Source organism: Eumetopias jubatus, unplaced genomic scaffold, assembly GCF_037043125.1.
Source record: "Eumetopias jubatus isolate StellerSeaLion01/CBP00866 unplaced genomic scaffold, mEumJub1_p1.0 scaffold_12, whole genome shotgun sequence".
In the NCBI taxonomy this organism is placed as follows: Eukaryota; Metazoa; Chordata; class Mammalia; order Carnivora; family Otariidae; genus Eumetopias; species Eumetopias jubatus.
Window position 1 is genome coordinate 40,761,614 of NW_028274818.1, and position 14,799 is coordinate 40,776,412.

Genomic DNA, 14,799 nt, shown 5'->3' on the forward strand with positions numbered 1-14,799 from the left:
CATACCAAGGGCATTCCCTAGTAAACATCCAGCACACTAAATTTTGTCTGAGTCTGCTTCTCAGAGACCCCAACCTGTGCCACACTCTAAACTTAGTGTATAAATGGAGTGAATGATAGCTGATGTTTTTTGAGCACTTGTGCCAAGCACCATGACTGGCATCATGCATATGGTATCTCATTTAATTTTCATAGTCTTTTGAAGTACATACTACTACTATCTCCCTGTTATAGATGAGAAAACAAAGACACAAAGTTATACTTTGCAGATAGAATTTGAACTCAGACCACGAGTCAAGAACCTACATTCTTAACCATCATACTACATTCTATCCCATCATATTATCTACTTTTTTAAAAAAAATTATGTTTAAGTAATCTCTACACCCAACATGGGGCTCAAAACTGCAACCCTGAGATCAAGAATCACATGCTCTACTGACTGAGCCAGCCAGGTGTCCCCATAATATCTACTTTTTAAGTGAAATATTAAACCATATCTTATAAACCATAAACATACAATAGATACAATTTAGGGGAACATAGTGACTGACAGAATCACTTCATTATCTGGTGAAATTTACACCTCTCCATAGAGATAATACCTGGCAAAAAGACTTGAAGCTCTGTTAGAAAGAATACTTTTCTAATAACAAAGGCAAGCTGTGGTTCTGATTTTCCTAACTTGAATGTACATGCAACTAGATATTTAAAATCTCTGCCAATGCCAACTCTATAAAATTGGCAAAGGTTCTAATATCTGAAAATACTGTAAAGTCCAGAGTATTTTGCTCCATGTCTCCTCTGAAAGAGTCTTTATCTCTGGCAGTTCATTATCTGTCTATTGTTCAACAGATGATTCAAACTGTGGTTGCATAGTGTAATACTTGCTGTTTGAAATAGAACATCTTCGTGGGCAGATTCCAATGAAATCTTTCTCTTTGGAAATGGTCCCAAAGAATTAGATTTTCTATCGTTAGCTGGTAGGTTCCAAAGACCAAAGTTTTGCTCCTCTGAAGTATTTGTATTAGTCTTGGATAGGCAAGTTGACAGAGAGGAAATGAAGTGTTTTTCTGTTCAGGAAATGTAGCCAACTTTCTATCTCTGACTTCACCTCTAAGTACTAATTGTTACTGAATCAGCAGCTCTGCTTTTTGAGTCATGTGGTTATTCTTGAAGTAACTATTTGGCCTTTGCCATTTCCCCTATTAGATGATTGGACTATAAGTCAAGCTCAGATTTAGTTCTAAGCAATGAATCTTTTGCCTTTGTATCATGTTATCTCATTAATGCCTCTAGGAAAGTGGCACAAACATCAAAATTTACAACAGTCTCAACATCTGCCTTAAATCTTTCACAGTGTTCAGGGAGGAATGTAAATATATATGTGCATCCTAAAAATTACTTTTTAATATGAAATAAAATATAAATAACACAAACAAGTGGGATGGATGGGTAAGGTCAATATAATTCACATAGCTATAGTTGTCTCCCATAATTAGAAAATTGATTCGGGGCGCCTGGGTGGCTCAGTCGTTAAGCGTCTGCCTTCGGCTCAGATCATGGTCCCAGGGTCCTGGGATCGAGCCCTGCATCGGGCTCCCTGCTCCGCGGGAAGCCTGCTTCTCCCTCTCCCGCTCCCCCTGCTTGTGTTCCTGCTCTTGCTATCTCTCTCTGTGTGTCAAATAAATAAATAAAATCTTTAAAAAAAAAAAAAGTTGTTTAAGTGCTCTATATTTGTTTCAAACCTTAAACATAAGTATTTGAGTTTAAACAAACAACCAAAAATCCCCAAACCAAACAAATTAAAGCATGGTCTCGTGGTTTCCTCAAGGCATCAACTCTCCTCAAAACAATACAAACAGCACAATGAAGTCAAAATATGTAAATAGTATAAACAGAAATGTGTAAAGCCAGAAAGCAGCTGAACAGGAAAAGTTTGGAATTAAGGTGCTGGGATAATCAGCAAGCCTGGTAAAGTCCATTTTTCAGACAGTATGAGGTCATGCTTAAGATAGCAAAATACTTGTGGCGCCTTTCATCTGAGGTTCTCCAAGTGCTTTGCTGACATTATCTAATAGCAAATATTATTATCCCCATTTTATAGGTGGAGAAACTAAGATACCAAGAGATTAAATAACTTACTTAGGCATGTACAATGGGTCAGTGATGGAACCAGAAATTTATTCCAGGAATCTAATCTACTTTTCTGTTCATATCACTAGGTCAGCTTTCCAGATCCAAAAGACATTTATTGGTGTAAATTTGTATTAAATGTACTTTTAAAACCAATATTATCTTCTGTAAACAATGAAATGAAAATGCTTTTGTTGGAAGTGATGGTTGCTTTTCATGGGTGATATTTAAGAGGCGATCCAAAAATAAATTATCTCAGATTCAAAAAAGTAGCCACATTCGGTTTAGGTTATTTAGGAGAACCTATGTTAGGTATCTAATATAGAACCATACAAAATTATGTCAGTTAGTATCCAATGTCCTAATGGTTATTCTGTGTGTGTGTGTCCCACATGATTTTTAGTAAGGTAGACATGAACTGAAAAGGTTTAGGGATTATTCTGTACTTTATACTCCCACTCAGAACTGTCCCTGAAAATTCTGTAATTTCTATGGGAACAAATTATGAGGGGAGAGGGTGGTTCTTGTTTGCTGTCCTTTCAAGACTGTTCCTTTGATTTTAGTCCTAATCTCTAAGCTCTTTTAACTCTTTTAAAGTCTGCTTCATGAACACAAACTTTTCAGTGCAGAGTTGGTATTACTACTTCTGACAAAAATCACAAAAACAGGGGTGCCTGGGTGGCTCAGTTGGTTAAGCGACCCATTCTTGGCTTTGGCTCAAGTCATGATCTCAGGGCTGTGAGATCGAGGCCCATGTCAGGCTCCATGCTGAGCATGGAGTCAGCTTGAGATTTTCTCTCCCTCTCCCTCTGCCACTCCCACTTATGCTCTCTCTTTCTCTAAAATAAATAAATCTTTTTTTAAAATCACAAATACAAATCGTTATATTTATATATACTGATATCAAATACTTGTGCTAGAAGTAAACTAATCACAGGACAAAAATAAAGTTTGATAATATTAACTGCATGTGAACTCTAACTACATTTCAAAATGGAGAATTCATAAATTTCTCCTTCCTTTTGGCCTGAGCTCAGGATTAAAGTTAATTTAATGACTAGAGATCAGGTTAATTTAGGGCAGAGAGCTACATTTATTTAAACATCCACAGATATACACGTCCTTTCTTTTATCACCTGTGTGGTGTGGTTAAAAGGTTACCGGAGAGTTGGGCAAAGAGAGGAATCATGAACCCAGCAAACAGAACTATTTCTCCCTTAGTCACTCCTACCTTCTTGGTTCAGCCAACGCACAGAAATCCACAGCCCAGTGGGGTTTTTTGTTTGTTTGTTTTTGTCAGAGAGAGAGAGAGAGCACAAGAACACAAGCAGGGGGAGCAGAAGGAGGAGCAGCCTCCCCACTGAGAACACAAGCAGGGGGAGCGGAAGGAGGAGCAGGCTCCCCACTGAGCAGGGAGCCTGATGAGGGACTCGATCCCAGGACCCTGGCATCATGACCTGAGCCAAAGGCAGACGCTCAACCGACTGAGCCACCCAGGCGTCCCTTCCAGTGTTCTTTCTACAACTACTTAGAGCCGCCACACTGTGTAGCGGAATAGGCACACATTCTGGATTCAGAAGATGGAGGTTTCACATGTAGTCCTTCCAGTCTTCAGCCCGTGACCGAAAGAAAGCAAGCCACGTCATGGCTCCAGGCTTCAGCTTCCTCATCTCTGAGGGAGGGTTTGTGGTGATACTACACAGGTTTTGGTGAGCATTAAGCAAGACAATGTATGTGAATTACTGAGGTTACTAAAGGTTGTACAAGAGTTATTTATATATATATATATTATATAAAATTAGTCATATGTATTAGTTATAACCATTTATATACGTAAAATAATTATCAGCACGTGTTAGAACAGTATATATGTTTGCACAAATTTTTCCATTCGTGCTTAATCTGTGCAGTCACTTGTATTTCCAAAACCAGCTCCCTCTTCACCATCGCTCTTCTTCCCGCATGTCTGTTTTTCTGTCTGGCAGCTCCAGCTGCTTTTTGCCCCCTTATAACATTTGGTTCAGGCAGTAGGATTTGTAACCAAATGCTCACATGTTCTCATTTCTTGTTTCAACAGGTGGGGATCACCCAATCCTGGGATTCCAGAAGTGTTTTTTAGTGGCTGATAAGCCCCATTAAAACCTGTGGGTCTTCTTCCACGCTGGGCACCCAGCTGCCTTTTTCTATTTTTGGAAGGGCCACAGAAAATCTCCTGCCAAGAGTTTAAAACTTTCCACAGCCTGAAAATAGGGTGGTTCACCCCTTGCAAAATATAACCTGGTCTGGTTACATGGAACCTTATTCTGACTTATATTCTTCAGCATTTTTTTTTAATTGCAGCTGTCTTGCTGTGCAATGTTCTACTGCATATTTCATTTGTATTATTGGTCCATAAAACAGCATTGAAACAGAGAGATGCTCTAAAAAGAGACACTCTTCTCTTTAAGAGTGTTCTGAGAAAAAGGGGTTGCCTTTGTACAGTAAAGGGATTTCCATGCCTGTTAGCTAAGCTATTTATTTATTTCTTTTAAAGATTTTATTTATTTATCTGACAGAGAGAGACATAGCGGGAGGGGGAACACAAGCAGGGGGAGCGGGAGAGGGAGAAGCAGGCTTCCCGTGGAGCAGGGAGCCCGATGGGGGGCTCGATCCGAGGACCCTGGGATCATGACCCGAGCCAAAGGCAGATGCTTAATGACTGAGCCACCCAGGCACCCCTAGCTAAGCTATTTAAAAGAAATGATGGGGTGCCTGGGTGGCTCAGATGTTAGGCGTCTGCTTTCGGCTCGGGTCATGGTCCCAGGGTCCTGGGGTCCAGCCCCGCATAGGGCTCCCCGCTCCGCGGGAAGCCTGCTTCTCCTTCTCTGGCTCCCCCTGCTTGTGTTCCCCCCCTCGCTGTGTCTCTCTCTGCCAAATAAATAAATAAAATCTTTTAAAAATATATAAATGAAAGAAATGCCAGTAGGGAAAATACTAAAAAGAAGGCACTCAACATTAAAAGAGACTAATCTTTGAAGGTGCATGGAGGTAAAAATAGGAAAATAAAATTTTTAAAGCTTAAAAACTTTCAAAATCACCCATTTCAGAAGTACTCTTGTTCTTAACAAGTATAAAACTTAATTTGTGGAAAATGGGAAAGACTTGGGACTTAGGTTTAGACATATTTGTTGTCTCATTCACAAATTTTGTTGAGGAATCCTAAGAAGATGAAAATAAATCATAGTAATAAAATGATCAAAAGTCAGCCTCACCTAATTCAGACCCACTCCCCAACACCAGAGCCTATTATTTTTATGTACTGTTATATACTTGTATATAAATATGTATATATGTACCTAGAGAATTCGTCTAGAATTATTTTGATTTTTATTTACATAAAAGTCAGACGGCAGACATCATTTAAGCAAGTTTTTTTACACTCAACAACGTTTTTATTAAAAAATTTGGGGGGATGTACCCATTGTTTCCAATGTCTCACAATTACTACAATAAATTAATCTATGATTTTAAGCCTCTATATTAAAAAAATATCAGCCTCAGTTTTGTTTTAAATCCTAGTTTGCTTTTGACCTTATCAGAAATAGAAAAAGGAAGAAACTAACTCCATTGCTTGGCTCTATTCCAACAGCAGCACTTCAGTACTCATTGTAAGGGAGGAATTAACCATCAAAAGTGAAGTGTGGATTTGAAGCAATTTTCCAGATAATTCAATCCCCAAAAAGCTACTTTGAACTGAACAACCATATATCTAAGGAGTGGACTTTGTTCTTTCTTAAATTTTCACCTAGTTCTCCTAGTCTACTTCATTGGTAGAATGAATTCAGTGAGTTTTTCACTAACTGTTAGACCTAAAGGCACAGCACTCTGTTAAACAGGTTTTATTTATTTACATTTTTTTATTTTTTAAATTTCAGTATAATTAACATAGTGTTAAATTAGTTTCAGGTATACAAATAGTTATTCAGCAATTTTTTTTTAAAGATTTTTTTATTGGGGCACCTGGGAGGCTCAGTCGGTTAAGCGACTGCCTTAGGCTCACGTCATGATCCCAGGGTCCTTGGATCGAGCCCTGCATGAAGGTTTCCTGTTCGGCCGGAAGCCTGCTTCTCCCTCTCCCAGTCACCCTGCTTGTGTTCCCTCTCTCGCTGACACTCTCTCTCTCTATCAATTAAATAAATGAATAAAATCTTAAAAAAAGATTTTTTTTATTTATTTGACAGAGACACAGAGAGAGAGGGAACACAAGCAGGGGGAGTGGGAGAGGGAAAAGCAGCCTTCCCGGCAAGCAGGGTGCCCAATGTGGGGCTCGATTCAAGGACCCTGGGACCATGACCTGAGCTGAAGGCAGAAGCTTAACAACTGAGCCACCCGGGCGTCCCAAGAATTCTACACATTATTCAATGCTCACATCACAGTATGCTCTTAATCCCCATCACCTATTTCACCCATCCTCCACCCACTTCCCCTCTGGTAATCACCAGTTTATTTTCTATAGCTAAGAGTCTGGTTTTTTGTTTTGTTTTGGGAGAGAGAGAGAGAGAGAGAGTGCATGAGCTGTAGGAGGGGCAGAGGGAGAATCGCCAGCAGACTTCAAGATGAACACAGAGCCCAATGCAGTCTCTATCCCAGGACCCTGAGATCATGACCTGAGCTGAAATCAAGGTTGGGATGCTTAATCAACTGAGCCACCCCAGTGCCCCAGTCTTGTTTTTTTCAAACAGAGTTGTTTTATTTGTGATCACGAAGAAGGGGCGTGCCCTTTATGAAGGACATGTTTATCCTTTTCATGTTAACTTTACACAATACAGGATGTACTTCCTAAATTCTAGCTACCTTTACCATCCAGTATGAATGAATATCTCAAAAACAGGGTGGGAGAAAGTGTAGATTCTACTGCCGATTTAACTGTTTGTCCTACAGTCCCATTACATCTTCAAGCCATATCCTATACCTCAAGAAAAAGATATGTACCCTAAAATCAGAATCCCTACTAACATTAGGTCCATTCAGGTTAAATTCCTTGTTCTAGAGTCATAGGGCAAGTCATTGTGAGTAGAGGGTTCATAATCAGGTCTAGGTTGGATGAATAATGCCCTGCTACTCAATATGAAAGTTTCAAGCCCTTATAAACCCTGAGGTGTTTTATCACAAGGATTTCATTCTCAACAACTGGTTTGTGCAAAATCAATATTAATTGTATTTATAGCTTATTTTGAGTGGGGTTTTGTGTGTTTTTTTTTTTTTTTTTGAGACAGAGAGAACACATGCGTGCAGGAGTGGCAGGGAGAGGCAGAGGAAGAGAGAATCTTTTTTTTGTGCGGGGGAGAGAATCTTAAGCAGGTTCCACACTCAGCACAAAGCCCAAAGTGAGACTCAATCTCCAACCCTGAGATCATAACCTGAGCCAAAATCAAGAGTCAGATGCTTAACCAACTGAGCCACCCAGTCACCCCTGGAGTGGAGTTTTAAGATCTTTTTTAATGTTAGAAAATAAATTCCCAGATCATCTAAATACAAGTTTGTGCTTACTTAGGCTCATTTGCTGCTAAATTCATTTGAAAATATCTGATCTTTTTCTTAAGAGTGACGTCTTGACTTTCCCAGATAAGGATAAACCTTTTACCTAGCAGTAAAGCAGAACCGATCTGTTTTAGTATGTACACAGGAGGTTGTAAGTAAAGTAAGTGAGGTAAAGGGCTCTGTTTTAGCTTTACTAGACCTGTTTTATTGGAATTTCTTTTCTTCCAAGCTACGGCATTTTGCAATGGTCAGGTAACTTTTTACATTAAAGGAGAATGAGATTACGAGCCACAAATGAGCTCAATTCCCAAGTTCCTCTTTTTCAGTGAGGTAGACAAACACTACTTGCTGCCTTATTGGTATATTTTATCTGTGACTATGAATGACTGAATCCTCAAAGAACTTTCAGGTACATTCCACATTATGTATTTCTGGCAGCAATATGCTTCATAATGTGCCCTCTCACAGAATCTCAAAATCTCAGGGCAATTCTGCTGAGCTGAGTCATGGTCTCAGGACTGACTAAATGGCACCAAGCATAAGAACCACAATATTGTTAAGCATAGACTTATATCTACAAGTTCATCCAGTAAAAAACAGACTCTGCTGAGATGGTCCAGTGTGTTCTTACCATAGGCAAATTCTTGCCATGTTTTTCATTTAGGGCTGTAAGAATGATTAAACCAGCGGGCCAAAGCCCACTGCAAACCCTGTAATAATATCATACCTAATTCTCAGCTGACATTTAGTCTGCACTGGTTTGGTTGTTTAAATATTAAAATACGTCTGTACTAAATGACATATCTGATAAAGGGTTAGTATCCAAAATATATAAAGAACTTATAAAACTTAACACTCAAAAAACAAATAACCCAATTAAAAAATGGGCAGAAGACATGAATAGATACTTTCCCAGAGAAGACATCCAGATGGCCAACAGACACATGAAAAAATGCTCAACATCACTCACCATCAAGGAAATACAAATCAAAAGTACAATGAGATACCACCCCCCCAACCTGTCAGAATGGCTAAAATCAACCACACAAGAAACAACAGGTGTTGGCGAGGATGTGGAAAAAGGGGAACCCTCCTGCACTATTGGTGGGAATGCAATCTGGTGTAGCCACTGTGGAAAATAGTATGGAGGTTCCTCAAAAAGTTGAAATAGGACTACCCTATGACCCAGCAATTGCACTACTAGATATTTACCCGAAGAATACAAAAAACACTAATTCAAAGGGTTACATGCACCCCAATGTTTATAGCAGCAGCATCTACAATAGTCCGATTATGGAAAGAGCCCAAATGTCCATCAACAGATGAATGGATAAAGAAGATGTGGTGTATATATATGCAATGAAGTATTACTCAGTCATAAAAAAGAATGAAATCTTGCCATTTGCAAGCTAGAGAGTACTATGTTGAGTGAAATAAGTCAGAGAAAGACAAATACCATATGATTTCACACATATGTGGAATTTAAGAAACAAAAGAAATGATCATAAGGAAAAAGAGAGAGAGAGAGGCAAACCAAGAAACAGGCTCTTAACTGTAGAGAACAAACTCATGGTTACTAGGGGAGAGGTGAATGGCGGGGTGGGGGAAATAGCTGATGGGGATTAAGGATTGCACTTGTGATGAGCACCGGCTGTTGTATGTAAGCATTTACTCACTAAATTGTACACCTGAAACTAATATTACACTGTGTCAACTAAGTGGAATTTAAATAAAAATCTAAAAAAAAAAAATTGGTTCTGCAGTGGTTGCTAAATAGCTGCTGTCCCTTAGCAAACTGATTCCCAAGATCTAACAACTAAGGTGTTTATTCTGGCCAAAAAGGGAGGTCTCTAACCCTGCTCCATTCTCCTTGGCTTCCAACCTTACTGGTTGTTGTAAAGTTTTAGTGTCACTCCTGCCTAAAACAAATGTGAAAATAAAAGTGAATGACATAACAAGTGTGTGTGTGTGTGTGTGTGTGTGTGTGTGTGTGTGTGTGTGTGTAAAGAGAGAGACACAGGGAGAAGATATAGGTTGGATCAACAATGCCCTGTGACTCAAATATGAAAGTTTCTTTTCTGTTTTATCATAAGGTTTTCATTCTCAGCAATTGGTTTATGCAAAAAAAAATGTTAATTTACTTATAGATTATTTGGAATGGGAATTTTAAGATTTTTTAAAGTTAGACTTTTTAATATTTTTTAAGTATTGTATGCATTAATGATATATGATAAATATATATGTGATATATTTATATTTTATATTTATATGTATATTTATGTCATATATGACATAATATATTAAATATATGATATATTTATTATGTTTAAAATATAAATATATGATATATTTATATGTTGTGACATATAAAATATCATACATAAAACCTATGCTTTATATATTTTTATAAATATATCATATATTTATATTTTATATATCTTTTACTCTTCCATTTTGGCTGTTCTTCCTCCTATTCTTTACATGTATTTTAAAATTCTCATTTATTTATTTATTTATTATTATTTTTAAAGATTTTATTTGACAGAGAGAGAGCACAAGCAGGGGGAGTGGGAGAGGGAGAAGCAGGCTCTCTGCTGAGCAGGGAGCTCAATGCAGGGCTCGGTCCCAGGACCCTGGGATCATGACCTGAGCCGAGGGCAGACGCTTAACCGACTGAGCCACCCAGGCGCCCCTGATTCTCATTTATCTTTATGTTTAAAATATAATATTTAATATTTTGGAAATATAAAAGCTAAGAAGGATAACAATACAAACATCCACACCTAGCTTGAGAAATAAAATATTACCACCAACACTGTTTAAGTTTCTTGTGTCCACATATTAATTCCCCTTCTGCTACCTCAGACGTAATTATATTTCTGAATTTACTCTTTTTTATTCTTTGGCATTTAAAAATATTTTGCTACATTTGTATGTATTCTTAAATAACATTTGCCGATACTGCACATGTTTTTAAGCTTTATGGAAGTGGTATCATACTGCTTATCTCCTTTTGTAATTTGCTTTTTAATTTTTACTTGTTTTATTTTTTTTAAAGATTTGTTTTGAACTTATTTATTTGAGAGAATGAGCAAGAGCGAGAAGGAGAGAGGCAGAAGCAGACTCCTGGCTGCAAAGGGAGCCCCACTCTGGGATCATGACCTGAGCCAAAGGCAGGTGCTCAACCGACTGAGGTACCCTGGCGCCCCTGTATTTCGCTTTTTAAAAACTATATTTGTGAGATTTATTCTTTAACTTATTTTCATTGCTATTTGGTGTTTCACTGTTTAATTTTCCTCTGCTTGCTTACTCATTCTCCTACTGATGGACATATTATTTTCTATTTTTTCTATTATAAACAATGCTTCCATAAAAATTCTTGTATTTGTCTCCTTGTGCACCTGGACTTTTTATGTGAGTTAGCTCTTTAATACAAATCTGAGATGGGATAAGGAGCTTGGGTCAGAATATAAATCAGTATACCATCTCCGTCAAGAAAATCTTACCTCAAAAAAAGTGTCAGCTCACCTGAAATGTGCTTAGTGATACATTTGATTTATACAATTGGACAAGCTCTTCATCTTATTGTGGTCCAGTGACAATGAGTTTGAGAATGTGGACCACTTCCAGTGAAATTGTTGGGTCATAGGTACATCTTCAACTTACTGCATATTTCCAAACTGTTTTCCCAAATTGTTATACCAATTTATACAGCTATCAGAAGTGCATAAAAATTCTCATTGCTTCATGTCATTGCCAACATGTGGTATTATCAGACCTTTTAATTTTTCCCAATCTGGTGGGAGAGAGGTGGTTTCTCATTATGGTTTTATTTTGTCTCTCCCTAATTGCTAGTGATTAGAACATCTTACCATTTAAAATTTTTCAAAATTATTTTTTATTGGGATATAATTGACAAACATTGTGTTAGTTTTAGGTGTACACAGCATAATGGTTTGATATATGTGTATATTTTGATCATACAGTATTTGTCTTTCTCTGTCTGATTTACTTAGCATAATGTCCTCAAGTTTTATCCGTGTTGCGGCAAATGGTTGCCATTTTTAAAAATTGGTTTTTAGGTTGTTTTTTTTTTAAGATTTTATTCTTTTTTTTAAAGATTTTATTTATTTATTTATTTATTATTATTTTTAATAATTTTTATTGTTATGTTAATCACCATACATTACATCATTAGTTTTTGATGTAGTGTTCCATGATTCATTGTTTGTGCATAACACCCAGTGCTCCACGCAGAACGTGCCCTCTTTAATACCCATCACCAGGCTAACCCATCCCCCACCCCCCTCCCCTCTAGACCCCTCAGTTTGTTTCTCAGAGTCCATCGTCTCTCATGGTTCGTCTCCCCCTCTGACTTACTCCCCTTCATTCTTCCCCTCCTGCTATCTTCTTCTTTTTTTTTTTCTTAACATATATTGCATTATTTGTTTCAGAACTACAGATCCGTGATTCATCAGTCTTATACAATTCACGGTGCCCACCATAGCACATACCCTCCCCAATGTCTATCACCCAGCCACCCAATCCCTCCCACCCCCCACCATTCCAGCAACCCTCAGTTTGTTTCCTGAGATTATTTATTTATTTATTTGAGAAAGAGAGAATGAGAGACAGAGAGCACAAGAAGGAAGACAGTCAGAGGGAGAAGCAGACTCCCTGCTGAGCAGGGAGCCTGATGCAGGACTCCATCCCGGGACTCCAGGATCATGACCTGAGCCGAAGGCAGTCGCTTTACCAACTGAGCCACCCAGGTGCCCTAAAGATTTTATTCTTTTTTTTTTTTTTAAGATTTTATTTGTTCATTTGAGAGAGAGAGAGCACATGAGGGTGGGAGGGTCAGAGGGAGTAGCAGACTCTCCGCCGAGCAGGGAACCCGATGAGGGACTCGATCCCGGGACTCCAGGACCACGACCCGAGCCGAAGGCAGTCGTTCAACCAACTGAGCCACCCAGGCGCCCTAAAGATTTTATTAAGTAATTTCTACCCCAACATGGGGCTTGAACTTCCAACCCTGAGATCAAGAGTCACATGCTCCACTGACTGAACCAGCCAGGCACCCCAGTTTTTTGTTTTGTTTTGTTTTGTTTTAATCACTGAACTTTTCTGAACTGTGCCTACTAATCTGCAATTATTTTCTGCATTTGCTAAGTTTTTTTTATTCACTGTTCCAAAGGTGGACCATATCATCTTACTGCTTTTTATTTATTATTATTGTTATTATTATTTTTTGATGGTGGTATTTTTATATTTATTTTTATTTTATTTTAAACCCAGTATAGTTACCACACAGTGTAATATTAGTGTCAGGTGTACAATAGAGTGATTCAACAATTCTATACATTACTCAGTGCTCATCATGATAAATGTACTCTTAATTCCCTTCACCTATTTCACCCACTCCCCTCTGGTAACCATCTATTTATTCTCTCTAGCTGAAGGTCTGTTTTTTTGGTTTGTCTCTCTTTTTTTTTCTCTTTGTTCACTTGTTTTGTTTCTTAAATTCCACAAATGAGTGAAATCATATGGTATTTGTCTTTTTCTGACTTATTTCACTTAGCATTTAACTCTCTAGACCCATCTATGTTGTTGCAAATGGCAAGATTTCATTCTTTTTTATGGCTGAGTAATACTGCATTGTATGAACACCACATCTTCTTTCCATACACCTATCAGTGGACACTTGGGCCGCTTCCATATTTTGGCTACTGTATGTAATTCTGCAATAAACATAGGGGTGCATATGTCTTTTCAAATTAGTTTTTTTGTATTCTTTGAGTAAATACCCAGAAGTAGAATTACTAGATTATATGATAATTCTATTTTTCATTTTTTACTCTTTTCTACAGTGGCCGTACCAGTTTCCTTATGGCTTTTTAAATCTCCTCCTCCTTCTCTCTTTCTCCATTTTTGACCATTCCATTCCTGCCTGTGGGATGTTATTGATGCTCCTGTGACTGCCCCTCCTTCAGCTGGGCACTCCCAATGTCCCCTCATTTTCTGCCCCCAGCCAAATACACTTCTTTCTCTGGGTTCTATTCACCCTGGCAGGCCACTCTTCTAGGAGGATTCCTTCAATTTTAACTTTTCTTTTTTAAGGAAAATACCTAATCTTTATTTTAAAATACTTATTTTTAAATGGTTAATATTTTCACATGGTTCAAAATTCTTAAAGTATAAAAGAGTACATCTGATAAATCTCCCTCTTACTCCTGGTCATCAATTTCCTTCCACACAGACACCCAGCATTGGCAGTGGCTTCTGCATCTATGTAGAGATAGCTTATACATGTACAAGCAAATATTATATATCTCTCCACCTTTTCTTAACTCAAATAGTAGGGTACTATTTACATGGGTTCTGACTTCAGGTTCCGTTATCTCTGAATTCTCTTTTGGAGCAGGAACACTTAACTTGGTGGGTACCATTCTCTACTTGGCTGCTGAGGCTTCTGTATCATTTTCAGGCTGAATCTAGCCTCTGGTTCCTCTGGCTTCCAAATTCTGGTGCACATATCAAACTTTACATGGTATCTCCTCAAAGCCCTTCTCATTAGTTTGAGGTAAAGAAGCAGCTACCTCTGCACCCCTCTGCCTATTCTCTCCAAAACCTTCCTCTCAAATCGTGTGAATCTACAATCTCTCAAGCCTTTCATATCACTGACCAGGTTGAAGAGTCTTGAGAGAGCGGCCAATAATTGCATAACTGGTGTCAGATTACTTCTTTGCAAATTTGCTACTTGGACGCCTGTCTCATAATTTACTTGCTGCTATCAGTTTGTCTTACGCCCTCACTCAAAAATTACAATTTAGCATTCATTATAGTCAAATATGGTTAAATGCTGTAAGAGTTCATGTGTAGGGTATAAACAAGAGTTACGGCATGTCAAAAAGGAGAGAGGTGGCTGTGTTTGAGGTATTTGGGAGGCAAAGGAGAGGCAGGGATCAGCACAAGATATGAGAGGTGGAAATTGGGCATAGGCTGATATGAGGATAACATTGCTCTCCACACAGGAGACATGTGGAACTTTTGGTGTTTTCTCTGTTACCCAGGAGGCAGCATGGGGGTAGAGAAGTATAAATAGGCTTTAGAGTAAAGGAGACCTCCAATCCTATATTTGCCTTTT